We start from the raw sequence: 22,741 nt of genomic DNA, 5'->3' as shown, positions 1-22,741 counted from the left end.
GTTTATGAGTCTCATTTAGAGAATGCACTACACAAATTCACAATTTAATAAAGTATTTCTAGCCTCTCATTCACAGTATAATAAACACAATCCATGACTCTCAATCATAATATTCACAAATTAAGTACATACATGATTTTGTTGAAACTTTCATCAAACACCTTTTGTGCACCATACAAATCAGATCTGATGTAGATATGATTCAATGCTGGAACCACTGCTAGCCACCATGAGATGCTTTGTACACACTAGATCTATTCCTGAATGACACCAAACACATAAGATCTAACCAGATCTAAGAAATTAGTGCGTCTTTGACTTTAGATCTGAAAGGTTGATGGTAATTTGTGACTTTTCCGACGATCTAAGGTTGTAGAACCACTGGTGGACAACATGAAATGCTTTGTATACATCAGATATATACATGAAATTGCACCAAACACATCAGATCTGATCAGAACTAATCAGATTTGATAAATACGTGTCTTTGACTTCCGATCTGAAAAGCTAATGGTTTTTAATGATTTTTTTGGTGATCGGATGTGAGGAATCGATGATGATGGAATAGATCTGATGTGGTCGTAGCACCGCCACCAGACAGACAACAGTAGAAGGAGAGATCTTATTAAAAAAAATAACTAGATCTTACCAAAAAAACATCAGAAGGCGGTGGAACAACCACCAGTCACCAGAGAAGGCGGTTTTTTGTCATTTGTTGTCAGATCTGATCACAACAACACTTTTTTGGCTTCAGATTTGCTCCGGTGAAGTCGACTGTCGGAAAAACTTGACGAAGCATAAACGACATGTCTGGATTAAGGTGGAGACGAAACAGATCTGAAGGGAAAGGTGGATCCTCACCAGAAGTTCATAGATACACAATAGAACATCGTAGATCTAGAGACAAATATCATAGATCTAAGGCAGAAATTGAAGATCTAGAACCGGTAGAAGCTTGTACATCTGATGGTGGTGGTTAACCAGTGGTAGGAGACGGCGAGGTAGGTGGTGCGGCGGTTGACGATAGATTTGAAGCTGAAACAGCTTCATGAGCTCGTTTTTAGTGGTGGTTACAGATCTGGAGGACGTTGTGCAACCAGCGACAACGTCCGTCGATGTGTAGTTGTCGTCGACAGTGATGCTGACATTATTAGATCTGAAGAAATCACACCAAAAACAACATATCTGATCAGATTAGCGTGATGTCGACATAGATTTAGAATTGTTGGTTGTAGATGTGAAAGCGGTGGTTCTCGATCTAAAGACAGTGGTTCTAGATCTGAAGGCATTGGTTCCAGATCTGAAAGCGGTAGTACCAGATCTGAAAGTTGTGGTCTACCGTCGGCGATATTCTCCTGGTGGCGGTGGTGCCGGCAGTGACACTAGATGGAAGAGGCAGCAAGGGTAAGAGAGAGAAATAAATAGTGAGAGAGTGAGTGATATATATATATATATATATATATATATATATATATATATATATATATATATATATATATATATATATATATAATACATTCACAAATAATTTAAAGAGTTGGAATCACAAAAACCTTAGGGGCCATAGACAGCAATGTGATGACAAATAAAGTTTAAGTAGATCGAATTGGTTAACCTGCAACAACTTAACGGTGGTTACGATGACATAACATAAGATCTTCGAAACTAAAGTAACCCATCAATTTTTTTAAGGAAACTCATCATCACTTAATGATCAAGAAACAGAGTTGAAGTCTATTACCATGAACTTAGTTTGAACTATTATAGTGGTCTTATATAACTAAAGAAACATAAATTACATGTTTGTTGGTGTATTACATTGAACTTCGTCTTCTCCTCAAACGAGGTAAATCATTCTTCTTCTCCTCACATAGAATGAACCGACTATCTTCCTTCCATTGGCAGTGGTAGCAAAGACGATGAATGTGTGCTTGAAAAGAAGAATACATCATCGCACCACTACCACCCCTAACGCCTCTGGTATAACACCATCGTACCACTACAACCAACAACATTGGTAAGAGATGCTTTTTCCCTATTTTTTTATTTCCCTTTCATACTTATTTACCATCTTTATGATATATCTCCCTCGGTTATGGTAAAATACACCCAAAGCGAGAGGGGTACCCCTTAGCCGAGCAACCATAATCACTGATGAGAGGCCAACTCCGACAGCAAACATGATATTGCCGGTGAAGAAAACCACGTTTTTAAATTAACGAATGTAATAAATAACAATATTAATTAATTAAATAATTTTAATAATTAGTAAAATATAAATCCGGATGGAAAAACTTTTCATTTTAATTACAAGGTAAAAAACCCAAAACAAAGGTGTGTTAATTTTAGCGACTCAAACTACAACTAATCCCTTAAAAGAGGACTATTCCTGTAAACTGAAACATTTTTTTGACCTTATCCATAAAATAGTGTAAACCATAGGATCATTTTGTAGTTTTCTCTAATAAAATATTAGGTTAGGTAACTAATAAAATAAAAAAATTTAAAAACGGTAACTCTTGTTTAAACTTTTTTACTAAAGTTCAAAAATGTTTCAAATTACAAAAAATAGTCTCTTTGATGTGGTTTGGTTGTGGATTTGGTCAATATCGCCCAAATTATGTCGTCCACTACCGCTCCCTCATCAACCACCAACATAGTTGTTGTTGGCCTAGTGCTCATCATCTCTTATCAACCTACATGAGTAACATATACCACCATCATCAAAGTTGAGAAACGGCCATCGACCTCGTCATCTTAGCCATTACTTTTGATAACTCACACATATTGTCTTTCTTCTCATTTTTGTCCATACAACACCCTAAAACAAAAACACCTTCCTCTCCTTGTAGATTGATATTTAATGCTACTTTAGGTTTAATTTGCATCACCTGGTACCATTAGGCTCAAAAACGACAACAAGAGGTTTGACTGATGGAGTTGCTCTAGGTGTGATTTATATCATATGATCATCAAACTGGATATCCTAATGGTTTAAGTTCTGGATTTGCAAAATTCATTCATGGTTCAAGGTCTGGATCTTTATTTTGATGATTTCATTTTGATCCATTATATTAATGAATGTTCTTGCTTAAATCCAATGTCTTAATGTATTTCTTTGACTTTTTAAGTTTTTAAATTTTATTTTTGTAATACATGTTTTTCGTAATTCCAAAGAGAATAACTTGTTTTTATGACAAGTAGGAAAAATAGGGCATGAAGTTTGCTTTAAGCTGTTTATAGAAGGTGTATGGGTGTTTAGTTGAGAAGTAAAAGGAGAATATGACAAGTTATACAGTAGGTTGTCATTTGTTGAAAACCACGATGCGACTATTTTTATATGTGGCGTCATGATCGAAGTCTTGTTCAATGAAAGTCAATGACCAGGTAGCGGTGCAAGTGTTGAATATCAAGACGGGATGAGTTGCTCATGGAGGACATATGTTGGGAATGTGGTACATATGGTAGCATGAGGCGACACATGGAAAATAGCCGAGACATATGGTGTAAGTCGCGGCGTGATGCCCTTGTGTTGTGATGCAATGACTTGCATTCTTAGTGTATATAAATGGTGTTTTGTGTTCATTTTGAGAGGTTTTGACACAATAATATCATAGAAGGGATCTAGAGAGTTATAGTTCTCGAGAAGATGATTTGAGAGTCAGTGCTAGAACATGAGGGTACAAGTTTTCGATTGGGTTGAGGTATTGTAACATCCTAATGATAAGGTATTTTCGATTTTAACCCTATATATGAAGGAATATTGCATGTTAGTCCTTGAGTATAAGAAAGAGTGCAAAATGGCCCATAGTGGCATTTTGGACAAATGGGTAGTACGTTGGGCATACATTGTGTACGTTGAGCATATGTTGTGTACGTTGAGCGTACTGGGACGGACCCTAGTACGTTGGGCGTACACCGCGTACGCAAGGTGTACGTGAGAAAACTTCAAACCCTAATTTTTAGGGTTTGATCAATATATAAGCATAATTAACACCTGATTTCTCATTCCCTCATCATCCTCCATCTAATAAAACATCCCACTAGGAAACCCTAAGTGAGAAGAGTGCATTTGAGCTCATTTATGTGCTTTTGTGGTGTTCTTCAAGAAGAAGAAGTTGGTGCAAGGACTTTGGAGCTTGGAAATAACTTGGATCTAGGATTCTCCCTTTGTTGGCAACCTCTAGGAGGTAAAAAGCTCATAGCTTGATCACCCTATCTTATACATTTAGTCATTTTTTCACTTAGGTCACTTTTGGTCCTAAATATGGTGATTCTTCAGCATGGCATGCTCTTAACCAAGTAAGTCATCCTTCCAAACTATATGAGGGGTCTTGAGTCATAAAAACGTAGTCTTCACGCTTAGTGTTTCTCCATGCATGCTCTAGAAGGTCTTAAGGCATTAAGAAGTTTGGATTTACTGTATTAATCACTTAATGGACATGTAAAGTCATAAAGTTGGAAACTTTATGAATCTTAGTGGTATTTTGGCCTTGGATCTGAAAGTTGGACACGAGAGCTTAATGCATTAAGGTCTTAGTTAGAAAATGGAAATCTGAGAGTACAGCTTGCATAATATAGAGTACGCAGCGCATATATAGTCAACCTTCCAACTACGGTAAAAGTGCGAGTACGCCGCGCATACCTCCGGAGTACGCCCCGCGTATGAGCCCTGAGTTGACTCGGTTGAGTTGTTGATTTTGACCAGTTTTTACCAAGGGTGTTTTGGGAAATGTTATTAATTTAGAATGGGAAATGTTTTGACATTTAGGATTTGGGTTGAGTCGGTCGTCGGAGTTCAGAGTTATTTAGACTGCATTCAGACTGTGAGGTGAGTTTTCCTCACTCCACTTACGGGTTAAAGGCACCAAGGCCGATCCAATGAATTGATATCATGGTTTACCATATGTTGCTATGCTCTAGTGATATTTAGATCTGTATCCTGCTATGTAGGATGTTGCTATACTGTAGTGATCTGTCAGATCTATATCATGGTACATAGGATGTTGTTATGTTGTAGTGATCTGTTAGATCCGTATAATTATCTGTATTTTACGGCTTTGTGTTCATGTTTTTTTGTTGCATATGTCGACATGCTGGTTAGGGTTGAGGCGCTCTTGCTTTGTGTTTTTGGCCAAGACACCCGGGTACGACCGGATACGCTGTAGGCCTTGCTAGGCTGTCCAGTGAGGCTGGCGGCCCGTAGAGCGGTCCGGATAGGCTGTAGGCCTGTGAGGCGGTCCAGTCAGGCCGGCTGCTCGTAGAGCGGTCCATATAGGTTATAGGCCCTATGACGCTGTCTAGTCAATCAAGCTGCTCATGTTTCTATGCTTTCTTGTTATATGATGTGTTGGTACTTTGATGGAACTCAGTAAGCTTTGGCTTACGGTTTTAGTTTGTGGTTTCAGGTATTTCCGAGGATCGTGGGGAGGCGAAGGCATGATTCTATACAACTTCTAGTTTTTATGTCTTCGGGTCTTGGGAAAACTCTGATTTGATATAATGCTTTTGTAAACAATAATGATTCATGGTTGGTTTTCAAAAATTTAAATTTATTCTGATTGTTGGGAGTGTTACAAGTTGGTATCAGAGCCCTGGTTTTAGAGAATGGAATGAGCATTCGTGTGAATCCAGACTCAAAATAAGGATCTGTAAAAGTTTTCAAAATAATTTTCAAAATGAATTCCAAATTGTTTTCAAAAGTCGTTTTCAAAATTGTTTTGAAAAGTGACCAAGGAAGGATGTGATGTGTTAGATCAGACGGTGCAAGAAAGTATACCCCATGTTACCCACACTTTTATTTGATATTATGTTTATGGTAGAATAGCATGCTAGTTGTAGGATAGGGATCTTCAGGAATTGCATGATAGAATTTCCTGATACATGATGCCTTATTTCCTATAGAGTTTTCTTGCTGATTTTTTATGACTATTTTGGGTGTGAAATAACTACTAATTAAATATGTTAAGTCACATGCGGCATGGGTTAAATAATTTTAGGGTAAAGAATTTGGACCTACTATGCAGCTCTTGTCCGAGTCTAACCATTGTAGTGTTGAATCTTTTAATCTAAGATTATTTAAGTTATGTTGCATGTGACTGTATTCATGCAGTAGTTAATTGGCACCAATCAGGGTCGTTTGGCAGTTGATGGTAGGGTGAGGTATGGATCCTAGGATAGCTTAAGGAGTACATAATACTCATGATACGCTTTTTAACAAGTTTTGGGAGTATCATTATCAATGAGTATGTGTGTGAGCGGTCGACCTGAGGAGGAATGTTTTAGCCTCTCTCGAGAGATTAGGGATAGGATGTATGCATATCTTCATTAGTTTATTAGTTTTGAGTGGTTGTGATGATCCCTACAACAAATACGGGTAGGTGTGGAAGGTAGTATGGGCCCATACTACCGAAAGCACAGGACTCGTACACATAGCAATGAAGTCACAACCCCAAGGGGGTGGTCTCGTTGTGTGGTTGTAGCAATGTGTATTGTGGCATTTTTGATGCTTTTAGTTCATTTTCAGTATGGAGTTCACGAGGGGATTTGGTTTGAGATCCGGAGCTGATGGCCAGGATAGTCCAGGGTGGACTGTCGATCAAATGCAGGAGATGATTACCATTGAGGTTTTACTGATATTGTAAGAAGAATTGTCGGGTATCGTGGATCGGTTCACTAGCAACCAATATCCAAGCTCGAGGAGCAAACTACAGCCTTACAGCCCGTGAGAGGGACTGTTGAGATGACTACTAGGGGAAATATTGATGTGGGGGCAGACTCAGAAAGAGAAGGAGGGCTCTTTCAGTGATGGATGAAGAGTTCGAGGTTGCTAACATGGGTACTAGAGGTCAAGGTTGAAACGCAAGAACTCACAGGCCGTAATGGGTCAGGGATTCGACTTTCGGGGTGCTTTGTGAATCATAAGGTATGGGGACCATTCGTGAAGGGTTGGAAACTGTAATGATGGAAAGGCTTATAACATGCCCATATAGGGTTTGGGATTTCCTTGCGATTTCTGCTTATTATTCGGGGATTGTCATATTCCGTTTTGTATACCGAGAGTTGGAATGTCCATTGCGGGTGTCTATTGCTAATAAACATGAAATTTCTGCATCCAGAGTGTTTCAGGGTTGTGTATTGGAGATCTTCGGGGTGTCGTTTCCGATTGATTTGATCCATATCCCCATGAGGGATGTATATGTATAAGTAGGGACCGATTGGCTGAGCAGGTTCGGTGCTATGATGAACTGTGAGCGTCAGTGAGTGATAGTTTGAACCCCAAGTGTGGGGGGGGGGGGGAAACTGGTCAACTATGGCGAGGGTTATGCCCTTATAGTTTTCTGAGTTTGAAGAAAGAGTGGGTAGACTTGTGATTTTCAGAGTTGAGATATAAACCTAGAATGGGCTAGTTGGCTACGGTGTTTGACAATTATATGACAGCGTAGGAATGCGTAGGAGGATTGTTGTGGTATGGATGCCTCATGATGAGACCAAGGGACTGCTTCATGGGATATAGGCAGTTCAGGTGCTAGATGATGGTTTCAGGCGAATCGGGAGCGACAAATTTTGTTGTCTCTGATGTATTCCGACTATGAGAATGATGCCGATATTTATGAACGATTTTGTAATGAATTGATGATTGGGATTGCAGGAGAGGAGTGTATGTTTTTGGATAGTAAGTTGGAGTTTTGCTTATGCAATTGCATGAAATCCTTAATGTTAAAGGTGGTTATGATTGGAAATTCCTAAGGTCTTCATCTGAGATTCAGAATCTCTTAGGGGTTTCTTGGTCCTTATCTGGAAGATCATCTTGCGTGTGTTATACATTCCAAGAGTTAGGGATGGTTTATACCTGGTTAATTCGGTTAAGATATGGTTTGGGTTACAATACCAGTAGGTGGTAGTTCGAACCCTAAGTCGGGGAGAACTAGGTACTCTTCTTGGAGGGTCACCGATATATTCGAGTTGGTGGTGTCGGAAGAATGGTTCGTAGGAATCTACGGTGTTGGTAAGCGGGATTTCGGTTCAAGATTTGGTCAAGTCAGGGGTGTAGAGCAAGTGGCTATTAGATGGATATGTGCAAGAACTACATGAATTGTCTCCTAGCAGGAAGTAATTGGTCACGAAGCTTGTTGTAGCCATTGGTTCCTTTTGGGATGCCAATGAATAGACGAAGAGACTCTAGGATCGCTCATGTTGAGTATCGTTTGTTGAATGATTTGTTAGATCGTTGTATGGATTGCTATTTATAGTCTAGATTGGGAAGTTGTTGATCGGTATTTAAGTTTCAGAGATGGGTACGTTCAACTCTGCATGGGTTTTGGTTCATTTGATTAAGTGTCAATGCATCCTCGATCATTGGTTATTTCGTTCATCATCAAAGCGGAAATTGTTCAGAAGTTTTGAGTTGTAGCAGTTGAAGTCTAATGGATTCATTAACCTACCGTCAAGTTCGGCTCGATTTTGGAAAATGCCCTTGGTTATTGGGAGTCTAGAATTTGGGACGGTGTTGTTCAGTTTCCAAACACGACATTAGATCTTCATGGAATCTAATTTATGGCATGTCGTGCTAACAAGGTTGGTATCTGCATGGATCTGACAAGAGTTTTAGTTGCATTTCTGGATAACTTTATTGGTGTTATCGAGATAGTTACGTATTGATGGGTTTTGTTCAGTCTCAATCAACGTATGAGATCTTGTTTTGACTATTCATGAGGATGTTTTAATGATTGAGGTTTGTCATTTTGTTCGATCTCCGGTGCTTCACCCTTTAGGTGAGTTTATGGATTCTCTTAAGGGTGTATGTTACCGTAAGTTCATTAGATATTGTCATGAGGGGTTTATGTGGGCCCAGTGATCTTGTTTGTTTATTTCCGCATGTAATTCGTTGGGTGCTAGTGCTTTTTTGGGAGTCGGGAGACTCAGGGACCAGCTGGTTGGATCACGTAGTCAGAAAAGTTGTTTGGTTGATGTATTTGTTGGATTAGTGTCTAAGCCTGTAACTATATTTGGTATGTACTTTACCCGGTTGTGCATGGTCCTTTTGGGTTGCCTTCACCAAAGCAACTTGATAGGATGATTCAAGGAGAAATAGAGGTTATTATGGTTTATTAATATATTATATGAATAGTCTATTAAAGGAGAAATCATATAGTTTAATTAATATTAGACAAGAATTAATTAAGAAGTAATTTTGTGGGTAAAAGAGATTAGTTAAATAAAGGGGACTAGAACTGTCAATTGTGTGTAGTTGAATATTGGGTTGAGAAGCCTTATGGACTAGGCATGGACGAAATTAAGGATTGTCCATCTTAATTTCGGCCATAAGGGCCCTATTCCAGAAGGTTCCTTGGAATGCTTAAGGCCTAAGTTGTACATTAGGGTTTCGACTGAAACCCTAGCAACACAAGTATAAATAGAACCCCTAGGGCATCAGATTTGGGCCACCGGAAACCCTAGAAGAGTTCATAGCCGAAATTGTGCCTCCTCCCCTCTCTCCAAGATCATTCTCTTGCTTGTGGTGTTTGTAAGCCATTAAAGAAGTGACATTTGTGACTCTAAGCTCCAAGACAAGAAGATTCAAGCCATTCTTGAAGAGGTAATCATCTAGATCTGATTTGATATGATAATTTCGAAATATGTATGCTAGATCTAGGGTTTATAAGCCTTGGATGAATTACATGTACAATAGAGAAACCTAGATCCAAGCTTTAGGGTTTGCATGAGCACATAGGATGTTCTTTTGTATAAAACCCATCAGTGGTATTAGAGCCTTGATTGGTTTCTATTGTATTGATGCCTTGTATGTTCATCTTGCTGAAAATCGTTTTTCTGCCCGACCTGACTCGGCGAGTCACTTGCTGAACTCGGCGAGTCGGCCCAAATCGGCGAGTCCAGTTAGTGACTCGGCGAGTCGGGGAGTCAGACAGATGGAATCTCAGGATTTCTTGCTGTTTTGCTGATGGATAATTACTAAAACTGTTTTTGACTAATAAAATCCGAATTTTATTATTATTATTATGTGATTATCCTTACCAAAACAAAAGATAATTACCAATTATTTGAATAATAAATTTCTTATATGATAAAATTTGATTATTTGAATTATTTGATGAATTATCTTGTGAATAAAATGGAATAGGACAAATTTAGATAATCATTAAATTAAATGTTTGATTTAAATTATTTCTATTTGATCCAATGTGTTTTGAAAAGTTCAAAACTTGCCTTCAAATTTTGAAATTAAAAATTTTAATTAAAAGTTTAATTTGAATTATTTAAATTTCAAACCCTAGAATTTTACAAGTTTAAAATTCAACCTTATACTTTATTTATTATAAGATTTATATATATATATATATATATATATATATATATATATATATATATATATATATATATATATATATATATATATATATGTGTGTGTGTGTGTGTATAACTTAAATGCTAGTTTTACCGTTAGTAGGCCTCATTCACGAAGCCGATCTAGAAGGGGGGGGGGGGGTATAAGGTTATGGCCTATAAAATGGCCGTTTAATGGGTGTCTACTCTCACCCACCGCTTCCTTTATTGGTTGAGGGTCGTTAGCTGAACGGGTAGGATAGGGAAACCCTTTCCTCATTAAATGTATAATGAATTGATAAAGTAACTAAATGTTTTTTACAAAATTCCCAATCTTAGTTACTTTAGGAAAAAGTGAATTGATGCAATTACATGAAATTACACTTTGTACCCTTGCTAAGACGTTAGTGGAGCGTGTGTGGTTAACCGACACACTAATTGGGCTCTAAGCAAAGGTAGCAAAGGGTGACTCGTTGTTTGTCATAGTTCGATGGAGCGTGTGTGGTTAACCGGCACGTCGAATAGGTGACTGTAACATTGAGGGTACCATGTACATTTGCATGGTTATTCACACCCACTTTGTGATCCTCGGCATCCCAGTCACAAACTTGAGGAGTATATCGATATTTAAACATGCCATTGAAAAGTTCAATGAATCTCAAAAGATCTAGGAGTTTTCAATACATTTAAAACTTAGCTTTAATTTGTTTTTCATGGTGGAAATTAGTGAACCGTCATTCACTTACCTTCAAATTATTTGCTGTTTAGATTACGACATCCCTTTTCTAAATTGCAAATAATGTTGTTGGATCCTAGCCCTAATTTCTCATTTGGGTGTTTTAATTTGGGATTCATTTCTAATCAAACTTGTCTCTTTTCTATTTCAGATTTCGAACGTCAACAACAACGCTTCTGGCTCAAATTCCTCTGGCTCGTTCTCACTCATTAACTTGTGTGGGAGAGTGATCTTTGACGGGTCCAATTTCAATGATTGGATCTGCAACATCCGAATGGTCACTCGTTACGAGGACAAAGAGTATGTCCTCGATGAGAAGCTAAAGGAAATCAACATTAACACTACCTCTACTGAAGAGATCGCGGCCTTTGAGGCCCATGTGCGTGATGCTACGAAAGTCCATTGCATCATGTTGGAGACTATGACTGCAGAACTCCAGAAGTCCTATGAGGACATGTATCCCTATGAGATGCATCAAGATCTGCTAGGCAAGAAAGGTACGAGATCATCACTTCGATGATCACTGCTAACATGGGCAATGGAGAGTCCCTTGCTGCTCATCTGCAAAAGATGCAGATATATGTCAATCGTATGCTAAAGCTAAATGTTAACTTTGATGAAGAGCTTCCAATTGACATCTTACTTCACTCCTTGCCTCCCTGCTACAACTAGTTCCGTATAACCTACCACATGAACATGGAGGAGGTCACTTTGAGCAAGCTTCAAGGCTTGCTGAGGACTGCTGAGAGCAACCTCAAAGACAAATCTGTTGCATCAACTCCTACTACTGCCACAGTCTTGGCAATTGGGCAAGGAAAGGGTAAGAAGAGGAAGGCTCCCTCAAAGAGCCACCATAAGGGAAAGTCCCATGATGGCACCTCTTCTAGTGCGACCAAGGCTGGTTCTTCTAAACCCAACTCCAACCCCAAGGAGGCAGAGTGCTATCACTGCCACGAAATAGGGCATTGGAAACGAAGCTGCCCAAAATATCTGCAAGACATCAAGGATGGAAAGATCAAGCCATCCTACGCAGGTATTTACACTATTAAATGATTCATCACATGCTATTTCTTGGGTTCTTGATACAAGATATGGTTTTCACATTTTTTCTGACTTGCAGGGCCTAAAAAGAAATAGGGATGTGGAGCATGGGAAGATAAACTTGATTATGGGGAACAGAAGATCGTCGCCTGTCACCAAGATTGGAGTTTACTCGTTAGTGCTTAGTAATGGATTAGGATTAGATTTAAATAATTGTTGCTATTCGCCAGATATGGCAAGAAACATCATTTCTTTTCATGGTTTGTTTAGACAAGGGTTTAGATATTCATTTGATAATGAAAAGGGTTCTATTAATGCTTATCTTAATGATGTTTTCTATTTTGAAGCATTACCTTGTAATGGAATATATGAAACTGTGATGGTTGTAGATAACTTAGGAAATGATGTGTTGTGTATCGATTCTTCCAATAGTTTGGATAAAGCATGCTTGTGGCATTGTCGTCTTGGACATGTCAACAAGAAATGCATAGCTCAACTCCAAAAGGATGGAGTGTTGGAGTCATTCGACCTTAGGGACGATGACGTGTGCGAGTCTTGTTTGCTTGGAAATATGACCAAGTCACCCTTCACTGGCACTTGTGAAAGGGGTGAGGGTTTATTGGATCTCATACACACCGATGTCTGTGGGCCCTTTAGATCCACCATAAGGGATGCAAACCGCTTCTATATGACTTTCACCGACGATTATAGCAAATATGGGTATATCTACTTAATCAAGCACAAGTCAGAAACCTTTGAAAAGTTCAAAGAGTTTAAACAAGAAGTGGAGAATCAGTTGGGAAGGAGAGTTACTATGTCTTGAATTCCACGACTACCTCAAGGAATGCAAAATCGTTTCGCAATTGACGCTGCCTAGGACTCGCAGTTGAATGGTGTGGCCGAGAGGCGTAATCGAACCTTGCTAGACATGGTTCGTTCCATGATGAGTTGAGCTTCGCTACCTATCTCATTCTGGGGGTATGCCTTAGAGACTGTCGCCCATATCCTTAACTTAGTCCCTACAAAGAAGGTTGGCAAAACACCTCACTAGATGTGGACATGGAAAGCTTCCTCGTTGGCACATATCAAGGTTTGGGGTTGCGAGGCTTTCGTAAGACGAGAGACTCACGACAAGCTCGAACCTCGTAGTGAGCAGTGTATTTTTGTCGGCTACCCGCAGAAGTCCTTTGGATATCTCTTCTATAGACTGAGTGACAATGTTGTCTTCGTTGTGAGGAGAGGGGTTTTCCGAGAACGAGAAATCATAAGCCAAGGGGACAGTGGGAGGCAAATCGATCTTGAAGAGATTCAAGAGTCAAGCGATGAAGGAAACTCTAACGCTGGCGCTCAACCCAAGGAGGAAACTCTGATTGAACCGATTCACGAGTCCTTACCTCTTAGACGTTCCGAAAGAGTTAGGGTTCAACCCCAATTTTATGGTTTTCATATTACTACAGAAGGGGATACGTTCATTAGTGATAGTACACTAGTGAATTTGGACTAACCTAACAGCTACAAGGAAGCCATGGCAGGCCTTGAGTCTGCGAAATGAAAATAGGCTATGGACAGCGAGAGTCAGTCCATGTATGACAACCAAGTTTGGAATTTGGTTGACAATGTGCCAGGTCGTAAGACGGTCGGGGTGCAAGTGGATCTTCAAGAAGAAGATCGACATGGATGGGAATATGCACACTTATAAAAAGCGATTGGTTGCGAAGGGCTTTACTCAAACTCCCGGAGTTGACTATGATGAGACCTTATCACCGGTTCCGAAAATAAAGTCTATTAGGGTGATGCTGGCCATTGTTGCATTTCATGTCTATGAGATATGGCAGATGGATGTCAAAACCGCTTTCCTCAACGGAAAGTTGGCTGAGGATGTTTACATGAATCAGCCAGAGGGTTTTGTCGATGCGAAGTACCCCAATAGAGTGTGCAAGCTTGAAAAATCCATTTATGGATTGAAGAAAGCATCTCGCAGATGGAATCTTTGTTTCGACGAGAAAGTCAAAGAGTTTGGTTTTCTGCGAAGCGAGGATGAATCATGTGTGTATGTCAAAGCCAGTGGGAGTATAGTGAGCTTCCTCGTATTGTATGTCGATGACATATTGCTCATAGGAAACGACGTCCCAAACCTACAGGAAGTCAAGTCCTGGCTTGGGAGGTGTTTCGCTATGAAGGACCTCGAAGAGGATGGCAATATTTTGGGAATAGGGATAGTGAGAAACAGAAGTAAAATACTAATAGGACTTAGTCAGATTAGTTACTTGGACAAGGTACTCACACATTTTAGTATGGAGAATTCCAAGAAAGAGGAGTTACTGATACAAAGTAATGCCAAGTTGAGTAAGACTCAAAGTCCGAGTACCGAAGTCGAGATAGCAGAGATGAGCCGAATACCATACGCTTCCGCAGTTGGCTCAATTATGTATGCTATGACTTGTACTCGCCCTGATGTGGCCTTCGCTTTGAGCATGGTTAGCAGATATCAAGGGAACCCTGGCAAAGCACATTGGACCGCAGTAAAGAATATTCTTAAGTACCTTCGGAGGACCAAGGAATGATTTCTAGTCCTTAGTGGGAGTGATGACTTAAGGGTGCGAGGGTATAGTGACGCCAGTTTTCAGACCGACAGGGACAACTACCGTTTGCAGTCAGGCTGGGTCTTTACCCTAAATGGAAGAGCAGTGACTTGGAAAAGTTCCAAGCAGGAGACTGTAGCTGATTCAACGTGCGAATCAGAGTACATTGCGCTGAGCCAAGCATTAAAGGAGACAATATGGTTGAAAAACTTCATTGGAGACCTTAGAGTTGTGCCAGCCATAAAGGAGCCAATGGAAATTTTATGTGATAATGAAGGAGCGGTTGCCTTGACTAAGGAACCGATGGATCATGGTAGATCTCGACATATCGACATAAAGTATCATTTTATTCAACATCGGGTAGAAGAGGGACTCCTCGTAGTGAAGAGTGTATCGTCAGAGGATAACCCAACAGATCCTCTTACAAAGGGACTGAGTAGGGTTAAGCACTTGCAGCATGCTGGGAGCATCAGGCTGAAGGACGATATTAGTTTAGATTAGATAGCTTCGAAACATGTAATAGATAAATGTAATTGACATTTGATGATTAAATAAACGAGTATTATTTATGAGTAAAGTTACTGTCTTATGTTAATTATTTACCTATTGGAAGTAGGTATGAAAGAAGACTGTCCTGAATTGGTTTGTAGATTGTCTAAAGTATATTAGACATAGCAAAGATTTCTGCAACGTTCATGAGTGCTTATGAATAAGATTTGAGCATTGGATTAGACCCACGCTTGCTAGTATCATTTCATGGAATTTATCTCGAGTGATCGCAAGACGATAATATCATATGATATTGAAACCTAGATATATGGTTTATTGTTTGCAAGTTTGTTGTGCACTGATAATGCGTAAACGAATCAGTAACTTGATGTTATAAAATGCATTGTTGTGCATGATTTGATGAGTGAATTGTAAATGCATATAAGTCGAAGTTTATATGTTCCTTTTATCCTAAGAGAGTAAAAGCGATATCTGGGCCCCTCGATGATTTGGTTTGACTTATGTGACGGGCCCGATCAGGAATGAATTGATGTGTTCAATTAAGTTCTATGTCAGGCGAATCAGAGATCGAGAAACAAACGGCTGGACAATAAGTATGACTATGTTCCATGTAATTGTCCACGCGATATCTAGAACGGAGGTCTATACGATCCCTTATCTAAAGGACATGTTACTGATAAGATCAAAGTTCGACAGCGTCTTTGAGAGCTACGATTGCTAATCGGATTGTACTTACACTATAGTTACTAGGCTTATCCAAGTGGGAGACTATTGGATTAGTGTCTAAGCCCGTAACTATATTTGGTATGTACTTGACTCGGTTGTGCATGGTCCTTTTCGGTTGCCTTCACCAAAGCAACTTGATAGGATGATTCAAGGAGAAAAAGAGGTTATTATGGTTTATTAATATATTATATGAATAATATATTAAAGGAGAAATCATATAGTTTAATTAATATTAGACAAGAATTAATTAAGAATTAATTCTGTGGCTAAAAGAGATTAATTAAATAAAGGGGACTAGAACTGTCAATTGTGTGATTGGGTGAATATTGGGCTGAGAAGCCTTATGTACTAGGCATGGACGAAATTAAGGATTGTCCATCTTAATTTCGGCCATAAGGGCCATATTCCAGAAGGTTCCTTGGATTGCTTAAGGCCTAAGTTGTCCATTAGGGTTTTGACTGAAACCGTAGCAGCACAAGTATAAATAGAACCCCTAGGGCATCAGATTTCGGCCACTGGAAACCCTAAAAGAGTTCATAGCTGAAATTATGCCTCCTCCCTTCTCTCCAAGATCATTCTCTTGCTTGTGGTGTTTGTAAGCCATTAGAGGAGTGACATTTGTGACTCTAAGCTCCAAGACAAGAAGATTCAAGCCATTCTTGAAGAGGTAATCATCTAGATCTGATTTTATATGATAATTTCGAAATATGTATGCTAGATTTAGGGTTCACAAGTCTTGGATGATTTGCATGTACAATAGTGAAACCTAGATCCAAGCTTTATGGTTTGCATGAGCACATAGAATGTTCTTTTGTATAAAACCCATCAGTATTTGTTGTGAATTGTAAGCGGATTGATGAATGTTTGCATTGGTGTATCACGTTTCAATTTAGATTGTTTATTTGAATCTTGTTGACCAGTGTTAGCTATTGCTTCTGGAATCTCGAGTCATGAAGTCCGTTGCTAATGTCTTGAGTGATCTGTCGGATGGAAGTACACCTGGGCTGAGAAGGGATTTAGATACAATGTGAAATTCTTGGATGGACCATCATTATCCTCGTGGGAGCATTGGGTTGGTGACGATTTGATAGAAATTGAAGTGTGTATTTAAGTTTTGGGCAAAATCTTTGGTTGTTGTTGGGCATTTTCAAGTAAAAGAGTTGTTGGTCGGTATTTGCGAGCTTCCGAGTGATTCTTCAAATTTTCTTTATATGATGCCTTAACTTTGAGTTGGTTAAGGAGAGTTTAACAGTAGTGGATAACAAGTCAAGGCTTTGGACTTCTGGATTTGGGCAGAGTAGTAATGGATGCCCTTCAAGGATTAAAATAGTGGGTCAATGATTTGTTATTACCCAGGATATGTAGTTCTTCTTAGACTAGATTTCGATTGTTGTATGGGAAGGCAGTCGCTTGTAGGAGTCGAATTCTCAGTTCAGATCGAGGTCGGGGAGGAATTGTCGAAATTGTTGGCTATATCTGGAAAGTGGAAAGGAGTGACTTCGAGAACGAAGTATGTGTTAGAAATATATAACAATCTGATTACCATGAATAAAAGGCTTGGTTACCAGTTACTGGGTGACAGATATATATATTTAATGAGATTAGATGCGGAAAGATAAGAAGTGCGGAATAAATAAATACTGGAAAGCTATAAATGACTGAAAGCTATAAATGAAATAAATGACAGTATTTAAATGACATAAAGCGTTAATAATATATATATATATATATATATATATATATATATATATATATATATATATATATATATATATATATATAGTAGGTGGTGTTAGAACGGGACTTGTGGAACGACTGTTTTGTCAAGTTGTTAGTCAAATAAATGACTAACAGGCTTAGGGTTGGACTGGATCTTAATAGACTGTGTCTCTATTTGTTCAAAGTTCAATCCGGTAAGTAACAATAAGTTCTTTTTATGTAACAATGAATTGTTTACAAAACGATACAAAATACACGGGTAATGTTTTTTTGTATGTGGGTATGGGGTTTTTTAAGGTGATTTGATGAGGTTGAAGTGGGTATTTGGAGGGTGGTAGAAGGTGTAATAAGGTTGTAGTTTTGGTGGTATAAGGTAACAAAGAGGGTGATGTTGAAAGAGCTTTGGGTGGTTACGAATATAGATTTTCGTAGTAAATCTCTCTGGATAGCCAATTCTCTCTCGCGTCTCTCTGGGGTTTACAGTGGTCAAAAAAATCGAGGAAAATTCCTGGATGTAGGTAAGGTCCTGAATAATTTGCGGTGCAAATCTCTCCTGTATTATCTTGTTGAGTTGTGCTCGGTGAATTTTTTCTTAACTTGCAAATTCTGATGTCGAAAAACAGCAAGGTGGTGATGGTTGTGGTGATTTGAAATGGTTTTTGGAGGAGGTTTAAGGAGGGTATTTGGAGGGTGTTTGGAGATTATTTTGAGGTTGGCTATGTGTTTATTCTTCTGGAGTTGATTGAGTAATAGGAGATATATTACAAGGAAACACAAAAACACACACAAAAACTCATGTAAACATGCATCTATATATATGCAAAGGAATCAAGCAACTCTTGTTTGTTTAAGGAAAAGTAATGAAGTGATTGATTGTAAAGGTTGGAAGCACACATGATGTTTGGTACTTTTGCTTTTGTGAAGATTTCTTTCCAATATATATATATATGCATGATTCATGTATATATATATATATATATATATATATATATATATATATATATGTATATTGTATATATATATATATATATATATATACAATATATACAATATACATATATATATATATATATGTATATACAATATATATATATATATATATATATATATATATATATATATATATATATATATATATATATATATATATCCAATTGTGAATTGAATTTCCATTTTTGACCCTTGAGGTTTTTAAATTCTTGACGATTTTAGTCTTGATTTGTTTTGTCTTCAAACGACCAAATATTGCGTCTATTTTTCCGTCTTTGCGTATTTCGTCTTTTGCATATTTTTCTATTTCATAATTAAGCACGAATCCACGCAACCTGAAATAACTGATAATATTTGTTAGATAATATAAAACCAATTCGTCTTATTTCAGTGATGATCACATATAAAAACATTTTTCAACAATTTCCCCCTATGTGATCATTGATGAAATAAGGATAGATATAATCACATTAACAGTTTTAATCTTGAAGATTTGGGATAAAAGTTTTGTCAATGAGAAGATATATATAAAACCATTGTAATCGTTTTGAAAGTTTGTGACTTGGTTTAACATATCTTATGTAAAAGATTTTCAGAAATTTGTTTCCGAATCAAAGTCTCGGGTTCGGTTATCAAAGGGTAGTCATATATGTATCTAAAGAAATTTCCTTAGATTTTATAGCATTATTAATGACGACAAGTGGTCTAACAGGTCGATTCAGATGAACGCTCATAGGTATAGCTCACACTTCACTTGGGTGTTTGGTTGTTCTGGCAGCAGAACAAGTTAATGATCACTAAAAATGAGTGATATCTCTCTCTGACGACTCACACTCATATCGGAGGTGTTCAGCTATGCTTTTCCTATAAAGTCACTTAGTCGCATTATTAGATAATCAATCACATAAGACTGGTTTCGGCATTACTCAGCGGGTTTCTTCATTCATCCCATTAAAGTTCACTCTCTCTCTCTCCGTCGGGAAATACATGTAGAGGGGTTTAGCAATTTTCATAGTGCAGTTTGCAACTAAGATTCTTCAGTGATGAAGGCTACAGTATCCCGGGAAATCCATTGTTGTTGCAGCTTCTTCTTTGATAGTATCCTGTTTGTTGATCAATATCGATTTATTGTAAAAAGATATTTTGTTTTAGCATTGAGAATTTGCTACATTTGAGAGCTTTTTAAGAGTATTTGACTTGAGTGATTGAGATATCTTCTTTTTTGAAAAATGGTTAAAACAAATCGCGGGATTTTATGATTTTTGTTTTGAAATAACCATTTGGTTGAAAGTTTGTTTGAAAATACCAAATATAGAATATATTTTTTTTTGTTTTGTTTGGTATATCTTTATTGAATCCATTTGTTTTCTTGTTGATTTGTCTTTGAGGATTGGATGTTGATAGATATTTGTTTTTCCTTTGGTTTTCTTGTAAGGATATGTCGTTGTTTGCTTGATGGATCATGGGATCGCAAGTCTTCATTTTTTGTTGGCTTTTATCTAGGTAGGGATAGGTGGCATAAACGACAGTTTGTCTAGTATGTAAGAAATGAATGTATCGTCCCTGGTCATTTTGATATCTAAGCAAAAATGAGACCGTGACAAGGTATAATTGGGTATACCTTATAAGCAATAGTGACACACCTAAGCTCACAAGAAATGATTTCCACAATGATTTAGATCGACGAGGCACAAATTCTCACATGGGTTTTTGTTTTCATCTGAACCTCCTAACGTTATGTCTCTTGATTGTTTAAAATCGTCAATAATGAAATAAAATCGAAGGAAATAAAGTTATATACATTATGAAAAGTAGGATATTTGAACCTTCACTCCAATTGAGAATCAATATGACTTAAAATCTTCATCGAGCATAAGCATCTGAAAATTAAGTCAAGAGAAGATTAATCACAAGGTTCTATAAAAGCTTATTATGGCAAGTCTTTTATTAATTTTTTTTTGAAGATTTGTTTTTCTGAATGTTTTTGGAAATATTGGTTATTTGAATGTTTTTGGTATTTTTGAAAGGAAAGCAATTTTCAATTGTTTTTGAATTTTCCTTTTGAATGAAAGTAAACACACTTTTGTACAAACAAAAAGTAAAAGTTTAAGGATAGATGTTATCTGGATTTAACATTCCTAGACGGCCTAGGAAGTATTGAAACTTTGTTTCATCGAGAGCCTTAGTGAAGACATCGGCAATTTGATCTTCGGTGTTGATGAAGTGCAATTCGATATGACCCTTTTGAATGTTGTCTTTGATGAAATGATATCGAATGTCGATGTGCTTTGTCATGGAATGGTAAACGGGATTGTGAGAAATGGCAATTGCACTGGTTGAGTCACAAAATATGGGAATTTGTGAAATTTTGAAGCCATAGTCTCGCAGTTGAGTTTGCATCCATATGACTTGCGAACAACAGCTGGTGACAGCGACGTATTCAGCTTCTGCTGTTGATGTGGATACACAAGTCTGTTTCTTTGAAGTCCAACTCACTAGTCTACCTCCTAGGAATTGACAGCTACCAGATGTACTCTTTCTATCTAACTTGCATCCTCCATAGTCTGAGTCGGTGAAAGCGTTCAGCTAAAAATCGGATTTAGCTGGATACCAAAGGCCAAGTTTGGGAGTGCCTTTTAGGTATTTGAAGATGCGTTTCACAGCAACTACATGGGATTCCATAGGATTTGCTTGGTATCTGGCACATACACATGTAGAAAACATGATGTCAGGTCTGCTGGCAGTGAGGTATAAGAGTGATCCGATCATTCCACGATATCTTTTCTGATCAACAGGTTTGCCACTTAAGTCTGCATCGATTTTGTATCCAAAAGCTATTGGGGTTTTTGCGGTATTGGATTTGTCCATTGAAAAGCGAGTGAGTAGGTTTTTGACATAATTCTCTTGGTTGATGAAAATGCCATCAGTTGACTGTTTGATTTGAAGTCCGAGAAAAGTAGTCATCTCCCCAATCATGCTCATTTCAAATTTGCTCTTCATTAGATCTGCAAACTTAATACTCAAAGATTCATCAGTAGAACCGAAAATAATGTCATCAACATATATTTGTACGATTAAAAGATGTTTATTATAGATTTTACGAAAGAGGGTTTGATCGATTGAACCTCTTTTAAAACCTGATTCTTCGAGAAAGGTTGTCAATGTGGCATACCAGGCTCGGGGTGCTTGTTTCAAGCCATAGACAGCTTTCTGCAATTTGAAGCTGTGATCAGGAAATTTGGGATCTTCGAAACCTGGTGGTTGATGGATGTATACATCGCGATCTAACTCTCCATGTAGGAATGCACATTTAACATCCATTTGGAATACTTTGAAGTTCTTATGTGCAGCATATGCAAGAAAGATGCGAATTGCTTCAATTCTAGCAACTGGAGCATATGTTACATCGTAGTCGATTCCTTCTTGTTGTGAATATCCTTTGACTACGAGACGTGCCTTGTTTCGACAAACGATTCCTTGATCGTCAGTTTTGTTTCTGAATACCCATCTTGAACCTATAACAGAAACATCGGGTGGGGTAGGGATAAGATTCCATACGTCATTTCTTTCAAATTCTTCTAGCTCTTCTTGTATAGCTTTTACCCAGTCTGGATCTTTGAGAGCAGAATGTATGGTTTTGGGTTCAGTCATGGATAAGAAGGCTCCAAATAAACAATCATTAGAAGTTGCGGCTCTAGTTTGGATGCCTGAGTTTGGATCTCCGATGATTTGGTCAGTTGGGTGGTTTCTGGTCCATTTTATTAAGCGATTCTCTTCCGCTATAATAATTGGAATTTCAGTATCCCATTGTTCTTCTCCGGGAGTTTCATCTTGGAATAGGTTTGAAGGTTTCCTCATAAATGATGCATCGGGATTGTTTTGGATATTTGGGGATGGGGTATTTAAAGGAGGATTTGGTGTTTGTTCCAATGAAGAAGTATGTGTAGGTGGTTCCCCCTCGAATTGATCTGCATCATTTCGGTTTGTTTGTGGAGTTCCTTCAGTGGTTGTTCCTGTAGAATCAATAGAAGTAGTTAGAAGTTCAGAATTGTAAGCGGTTTTGGGTTGTTCAAAAAGTAAATCAAGATCGATT

This window comes from Lactuca virosa, chromosome 7, assembly GCF_052849685.1.
Source record: "Lactuca virosa cultivar CGN04683 chromosome 7, Lactuca_virosa_CGN04683_v6, whole genome shotgun sequence".
Taxonomy (NCBI): domain Eukaryota; kingdom Viridiplantae; phylum Streptophyta; class Magnoliopsida; order Asterales; family Asteraceae; genus Lactuca; species Lactuca virosa.
Note: the sequence above shows the minus strand (reverse complement) of the source record.